The following is an 8,949-nucleotide window of genomic DNA, read 5'->3' as shown; positions in this document are numbered from 1 at the left end:
GAGATTGGAAGATGTTCTCTTTTGCCCGACAAGGACTTCCCATTAACCATTTATTTTTTGCTAATGACCTTATGTTATACGCAAAAGCTGATCTTCCTCATGCTAGGCAAATTGAGAAAATCCTCAACCAACTTGGGTACTTTTTAGGACACAAAGTCAATAAACGAAAGACTCATATATACTTCTCGCCTAACACTGTCACGAAAACGAAAACTGTCATTCTTTCATGTCTTGGGTTCCAAGAAGTTGACCATATGGGCAAATATCTTGGTGTGCCGGTCCTTCATAGTCGTATGAAAGCTGTGGATTTTGACTTCATCTTCGATAAATTCAGGGGTAAATTAAATGGTTGGGCAGCTCGAACTCTTTCATTGGCAGGGCGTGTTACTCTGGCTAAATCGATCCTTTCAACCATACCGACTTATTTTATGTAAGTTATGTCTTTCAAAAAAAGGGTCTGTGATGAGATAGAATCTTTGTCTAGGCACTTTATTTGGGGTTCTGAACCCTCCAGAAGGAAAATATCCTTAGTTAATTAGCATGCGGTCTGTACTCTTATTGATAGAGGAGGGCTGGGTTTAATCCGTCCTCTTGAGTAGAACAAAGCTTTCCTGATGAAGCTTGATTATTCTATTATGGTAAAGAGAACTTCTTACTGGGTCCAATTACTCAGACAAAAATATAAAATCTAGGATGCTTATCCTTTATCTATTGAAAGACACATATGCACCCCATTATGGCGAGGGATAGCAAAAACATGGAGCCAATTATCCTCATACTTGGTCTGGTTGGTGGGAAATGGAGACACCATAAACTTTTGGAATGATGCATGGGTGCCACATTTGGGACCATTATACAGTTATGCACGAGCTAACGCACATGTGCACCCAACTCAGAAGCTATACAATTTCATTAATGAACAAAATCATTGGAACGTGGAGGTGCTATCCCAAGTTCTTGTTCCAGTTGCCATACCTCACGTGCTTAACGTTCGGCCTCCTGAGGCTACCGATATATCCGATGCCCTAGTCTGGAAATAGGATCCTGAACATCAATTTATGATCAAATCGACTTACACCATTCTCATGGAGGATAGTTGGTCCGGAAAGAATAATGTTTGGAAGAATATTTGGTCGATCACCACTCTTCAACGAGTCTGCATGTTCATATGGCTTGCTTATAAAAAAAAGATCATGACAAACTATGAACACGGAAGATGAATGATGACAAATGACTGCTCATGTGCAACTTGTGGCGCAACCATGGAATCAGTAATTCATGTATTGCGTGATTGCCCACCCAGTCGAAACCTGTGGTTACGTGTTGTTCCACATTCCGCATTTGCTAGTTTCTTCGGTATTGATCTTCAATCATGGATCACACAAAATATTCAGAAGCAACAACCCGTAAGTGATGGCGATCCTCCCTGGTCATCCTTTTTTACTTCTCTTATTTGGCACATCTGGAAGTAAATGAATGACTATGTTTTTAAGGGTGCCACTTACAAAACAGATTCTACAATTCACAGTAGTTATATCTGGGCAAAATGCTATACAAATAGCTCCAAAGTCCTTTTTATATATCTGGTACAGCATGTGACAAATCCAACGTGGTCTCCACCACCCCGAGGATGGATGTCCTTAAACACAGATGGTGCAGTGGTGACACTTGATGGGGGAGGCTCAATTGGTGGTGTTATCCATAACTCTAACGGAGAATGGATTATAGGTTTCACAAAGAATATAGGCACAACATCGATACTTCACGCCGAACTTTGGAGCATTTATGAAGGTCTTCTCATTGCAAGAAACTTGGGCATTCACAGGTTTTGGATCTAATCTGACTGCAGTAAAACAGTCAAATTGGTAGGAGAAAGTGGTTCAATCGACAACCATATTCCGTTGCTTCGCGCAATTCTGAAACTTCGACAGTCATGATACTGGGTGACAAAAATCCAATGGATTAGCAGGAATAGAAACAAGATTGCCGATAGGATGGCAAAGCTAGCTTCGCAGCAACATTATAACTTGGTTCACTTTGGCTCCCCCGGAAGAGCTAGAAAACCTCCTAGCTTTAGACGCTGCTGTTGCGCAGCAAACTGATGAGAGTATACATGCATAACCTACTGTTTTAGGCTTCTTTCAATTCAAAAAAAAAACTTCACGCGTTCTCCCTCAGCCCCTCATCTCTTTCTCCTCAACCTTTCTCTCTTTTTCTCCTACGCCCGTCTCTCACGAGAAAACAAAGCCATCGTTGTCTGCCACCAAGCACCGATGATGGTCGCCGCTTCTGACACTACCCATTCCGACCACCAAATGACCTAGGCTACTCAAACGAACTGAAACACTTCAATTTCACTTCTAATATTCAAATTTTGTTTCAACGAGATCCTTAAAGAACCAAGACAAAACCATAAACTTTATGCTCGTAACCCTCTGACTCTGGTGACTATTCTAACTCATAATGAGACTCAACAACTCAGGTAAACGATCCTCACTTCCCTCTTTTCTTATTCTACTTGGTTTTTGAAAAAAATGAAAATAGGAACATTGTTTAGTTACTTTGAATGGAAAAGAAGAAGAATATAAAAAGAATTGCTCTCTTTTTTTTCTTCGAAATGCTTTATGCGAAAAAAAAGAAGAGATCCTCTTTTCTTTTTTTATTTCCTTATTTAAAAAAAGTCCCCTTTACATTGGTTTGCTTTGGGTTTTATAATAACCCATCGATTACATCAAAATCCTAGAAGATCCCCCCAACGATACAATTTGATTTTACAGTTTTTTCTTCCTGTTTGTGTGCATGTGCCCTCTGACATGGTGAAATGGACTAACATGGAGACTTGATGTGGAGGCAGATATAGTCCACTATTGTATGTGTGGCAATAAGGGGAAGATCGCTGGCGTGCTTCTCACTTGTTGGGGGTTGTTAACAGGTTACTGTTAAGGTTATAATTGGGCATTAAATGCTCCAAATTTGTTGTGGGATATCATTATTATTATTTTTAATGTATATATATATAAATGGATAAAAAATGGTGATTACATCTTTTCCTCTTTGCTTATTGTTGTGAAATAAGAATAGGGCAAAGACATAAAGCACCGATTTTTATCCGACTTAAATGTCAACAAGTTCTAAGTTCCAAATTCTTCTTATTATAAAATTTTCACTCTTATGTAGAGAAACCCATTAAGGTTTGAACAATCTCTCCTGTACAAACTTTTCCTCTCTTTTTATATGATTTCTTCTCATTATGAACTCTTCAATTGGAAATGTCGATCCACTTCATTTTGTGATGGAATGAGCAAAATGTTGATGCTAATCCAACTCCTTATGTGATGGAATCGAGCAAAATGGTGATGTTGGTCTAACTCCTTATGTGATGTGATCGAACAAAGGTTGAACAAGTTCTTCTCATTAAAAACTTCTTCTCTGGCAATGCTGATTAACCTCCTTCCGTGATGAAATTGTGCAAACGTTGAACAAACTCGTCTTATTATGAACTTATTCTCTGTTATCGGATGAGTTATTTTCATTATGAACTATTTCTACTAGAAATGTTGATCCATCTACTTCTGCGATGGACAAACCTATCTTGAACAAGTTTTTCTCATTAATAACTTCTTCTCCATTATCAGACAAGTTTTTTTATTATGAACCCTTCTATTGGAAATGTTTTGTGTTTATTCTCTTTGAAGAATTTTAAACCTGTAAAAGATTATCATATTTCATTGATATGTATTCAAAGTACCAGAAGACAGTGACCCGAAAGTCATTAATTATTTGCTGAGATCCACTTCTTTCGACAATGAAAATATAGATTGAATCTTTACTGAAATCCTCTTATTTTTCACGAAATCGTGAAAAAAATCTTTGTTGACATTTTAAATTCCTGTTAAACATTTGAAACTTGATAAAAAATGAATGTGTATGCTTCTTTTTTTGCAAATACCTAAATATGCACGCGTGATGTCATTTGGTATTGCAAATTCTATTGCCTCATGAATCTTTGCTGAATTTTACTGTCTCGTGAATCTTTGTTGTATTCTCTTTGCTTGAGTCTTTATCATGTGACAAAATATACCTCTTGTCCCATATATATTGGCCTTTATCATTCAGTTCCCTTGAATCACTTTCTAATCCTGAACTTTTATATCTGAAAGACCTTTTCAAGACACTATTCTAAAGAAATTATTTTGTTTGAAAATATTTTTTCTTCTTTTGAAAAGTTTGTTAAAGAAACAAGATAATGCCCCTTTTTAGGCTCACAATTGAAGCAAATCATAAAACATGAGTTCAATGAACATCGAAAGAATCAAATGCTCTTTAAATTTCAAAGTTATAACCCTTTAACAAGTGTCAGGATTTATGGGTTAAGTTTAGGTTGATTTTCTATTTTCTAAGGTTTCAATCACCGAGTCATCATTATTTTCCCTGTTTGTGTGAACATTATAACATACCCTTCTTTCTCGGTTTGGCATTTTAATTGGATACAGACAAAATATTGCAAGTAGCATAATCAATTGATAGACCTTTTAGAACGCTTCTATTTCAGTTCTCTGAAATCTTCCATTTGTTCAAGCTTTGTAAAATCCTTCAACAAAGATAGTGTAGAAATATCGATCTAAGAACAAAATTCCTGAGTGCTTGTGTGAAGTTGACTATAACAAGTGTTTCTCAACTCCCTTAGTTATTTTTCACTTATACTCATTATTTTATTAAATTCAATTTAATTTACCTTTGTTTGGGTAGCTGAATAGAGTTATACATATATATGTATATGTATATCCATAAAGCCAGGGCTTTTAACCAATTGTTTTAGAGGAATAGCTCAACTTTATTGTATATATATAATTACATTATCATCCTAGGTACAGATTCAATTTCTTAAGCTCATTGAGAAGAATCTATTATAGTCTAGAAGTCGTTGAATATCAGAAAATCTCATCTTTAGAGTTCAATTCCATGCAACTGATCTAAACTAAGTTCGTCTATTATGTTATTCTATTTGTGAAGATTAGAATCATCATTGAACATCCTCAATAGAAGTGTAATCTAATCAGTTTTGCAACTTCATATGTAAGATGCCCCATTTTGTCATCTCCTATACATATATGAATGCCAAGACCCATTATCAATCATCATTTGGGCTTGCACATCTGATACAATCCTCGTCTGACGGGATCTCTCACTGGTCATCACCAACTTGGTTCTATCGATGGCTTTGATTTTAAACCGCCTGGCTTTACACCTCAAACTGACATCGTGCTCGATTAACCAATCCATCCCTAAGATTAAGTCAAACTCCCTGAAGGGTAACTCCTTCAAGTCTACTGGAAAGGTCTGATCCTGAAATTTTTATCCACCAAGATGTCTAAACCCAATGGCTAGAAACTCAAACACCTATCTCTAGGTTCTCTATTGGGATTTTTATTTCTTGAACAAAGTCAGAGCAGATGTAAGAATGGGTGGAACCAGAGTCTATTAATGCGGTAATTAGTAAAGAAAAGATGTACCTGATATAACATATGCCACATCACAATCCTCTTTAGCTCGCACTACATACTTTCAGGAGGCCACTCTCGGCTTGACTCCAGCCTCTGATCTAACAAGCCCATGACTCTACTACCCATACATAATGCCACGTCCTCTAGCTAGCCTTCGGCCTCTCTGCACTGATGGTGTCGATATCTGAGTCACTACTGATGTTGTGCCTTGAGTTTCTGGCCAGTCTCTGGCGAAATGACCCATGGAGCCCCAACTATAACAACCTCCATACCCTAGACGATATATCCCTGGGTGTCTTTTTTCGTACCTAGAATATAGGGTAAATATGGACCCTCTAGTCGGCTCACTAGTAACACCCCCAGAAGCTAAGTTCAATAGTATCATCCTCGAATCAAACTTACCTCCATGAATTGTACTCTGTCCAGTCTTTCGGGATTGTGCTGCCAGGGGTCTCGATAAACCCTGACTATCTCTCGCCCTTTTGGCTAGGGTCGACGATGGCCTCGCTATCTCAGTGGCTCTTCTGACCTATCCTGCAGCCTTACTTGACAACCTAGTATGTCTATCTAGGGCTCTCTTAACTGCCTTCGCTTAGTGGGACAACTAAGCAATGACTTTGGGAGGATCTGCTGAAAGTAGATCAAAATATCACCACGAAGGCCCTCTCTAAAACGATAGCAGTGACACCCCTCAGTCGAGATCAACTCTGTAGTATATTTACTAAGCCGGAGAAACTCTCGCTTATACTCCACCACTTAGCGATCACCTTGAGTCAAGTGTAGAAACTGCTCCATCAAGTCATTGATATGGATCTGTCTGATATATTCTTATCTGAACTGGGTGAGGAATTGCTCCCAAGTAGGTATCTCTGGCTCCTTCGCCAACTCTACAGTATCCCACCAATTTATCACGTCATTATTGTGCTGAGGTGAGATGCACTCTAAGTTACCTACTGGGGTGAGATATAATTGTTTGAGGGTACGAAGTGTCTCTCTTAGCCACTGATCTGATGCGATAGGATCATCATCCTTAGAACTGAAGAACTCAGTGGTGTTATATCGGTGGAGTCGTTCTTCTAGGGACTCTTGGGGAATGGGCACTGACTGAGTTGGGGGTACTGGTGGGGGAGGTGGTGCAGCTGAAGAACTAGGGAGTGACCTAGCTATTTGTCTAAGTACGGAGGTGAGGTCCCAGAAGAAGGTAGTCTCATCGACCCTCGCATTTGCTGGATCCAGACGATCAAAGGTATTCGAGACAAATCCCTCACAAATATTGGGTGGTGGCGAGGCATGACTCTCGTCTTTGCTATCCTGACTATAATTTGGGTCGTCTGCCATAGGGTTTATATGAAATATTTCAGTCATTAAAGTACTCTGGACTCTCTAGAGACATATAAATATATATACACTGACTCTAACCTGCGAGTCCTAGAAATAACTAAACCTAGATGCTCTGATACCATTAAATGTAATACCCTAATCCCGTTAGACCCAAAGATTTATATATTACAATGTTACACGGGACTACTGAAATAATGAGCCAAAATTTTCATTCAAAACTGCTTGTAAATATCTGAAATTTAGACATACATAATGTAATATAAAAACATAGTAATAATGTGGGTTTACAATTATTGGGGAGCTCCCAAAATACATCCGCAAAAATAATACAAAATACTGAGTTTCAAAATAGTTACACTGAATACATAACAAGGTCTATAATAGTACATGCCCTCTAAAGATGACTCAAGACGTACTCTGAAAGGTCTTTGGAAATCTGAATCGGCTACACTTGGAATATCTGATGACGATAGCTCCGCACGATCTACTTCCTAAGAACCTGCGCATAGAAACACATTTTGAACGCTGAGCTTACGAGCTCAGTGCATCACTAAAAATTGTACTATACTATATGCATTTATTAAAAAAATGGCAAGTGGAATAGGTTCGAGTATACAACTATTGGACTGCTAATTTGTGTCTTCCATCATAGTACGACCGAGGGATTCTGTATCTCGGAGCTCACGCACCCCTCTAACTGTCGAAGCACCATCGAGTACTCCTGGGCGAGATATGAAATTCTACATCGTAATGTACACCCGTCGACTTACTCCGTCGAGTTTTGAGGCAGCTGTGCCTAGTCGGCTGTTGTAGTGTCATGGCATTAACTTGGATCCACTGACTATCGTATTTCTACTAAAAGGAATTCGGGTGTCTTAATTGTTTCTCGAGCGTCAAACAAGGCTAATTTTATGTAAACCTAGTTATTTTTGTTTATACTGTCCTGTTATTAATTATTGTTCTTGCTTGAAGTCTTATTTGAGGATATACTGAAGTGTTGGGGTACCTCGAATCTAATTCCCCTAAAAACATACATTTTTGTCCAAAACAGACTGAAAGTATCGATACTAGCCCAAGAGTATCAATACTCTTGAAATTTTTTGATACTTTCTACAAGTATCAATACTTTTAAACATTATGAATCACCTAGTTTTGATACTTTCTGGGAGTATCAAAACTATGACCCAAAGTATCGATAATCTTATCCAGAAACTCATGAGTTTGCCTGAGAAGAAGAACAAGTTTTGATACTATTCCTCTTGTATCGAAACTCAACCTGAATAGAGTATAAAATATGTGCAAAAACTCTATTCTACTATCCTAAAGACCTTGGTGAGGTCCCCAAACATTATTAATGTTTTATGAAGATACAAAGGAGCATAAATAGGGATTTAAACATCTTTATAACTCTAAAACATGAAATCTACCATGGGAATGCTTCAAGCTTATGTAACCTACTACATTTCATCTAATTGACTTACATATGGTATAGTTGAGTCAAAAGTGAGTTACCTTTGATGCTATACTGATGGAAACATCAAAGGCTCAACCCAAAGTAAGTTTTTCCTTCCCCTTAGCTTTGGAGCATTCTTCAATCCCTTGCACTAAACAAAACCAAATGCAAGGGTTACTAACTATTGCTAGGGATTAAGGAGGGTTTTAAAACACTTTCTAAGGCTAGAAATATCTTAAAAATGGGTTGGAACCATCTAGTTTCTAAAACCCTTATAATCTCGTTTCTTGCAACTATGGTGAAATAAGTGTCTTGAGAGCTTGATGAAAAGCTTGGGATACAAGGATCATGATTCTTACCTTTAGGTTGTTGAAATAGGTTTGTAAGACTACAAAGTTTCTACCTTTACTTGGTTCTTGGAGAGGAAAAAAGGGCTATGAAGATGAAGATTTGAAGAGAAACAAGAGACAAATAAGAGGTGAGAAAAAGAGGGTGTATCAGACGTGATATCACCAAGAAATTAAGGACTTCTACCTTAATTTTTTAACAAGGGTAAAATTGCTTATTTGGTCCCTCCAATTCTGACTACATATTAAAAACACTATTTTTATTCACTATTGGGCTTAAGGTAAGCCCAAATAATCTTTAATT

The sequence above is a fragment of the Hibiscus syriacus genome, unplaced genomic scaffold (assembly GCF_006381635.1).
Source record: "Hibiscus syriacus cultivar Baekdansim isolate YM2019G1 unplaced genomic scaffold, ASM638163v2 tig00002756_pilon, whole genome shotgun sequence".
Classification (NCBI taxonomy): domain Eukaryota; kingdom Viridiplantae; phylum Streptophyta; class Magnoliopsida; order Malvales; family Malvaceae; genus Hibiscus; species Hibiscus syriacus.
The sequence above is the reverse complement of the archived record's forward strand: the minus strand, read 5'-3'. Positions refer to the sequence as shown.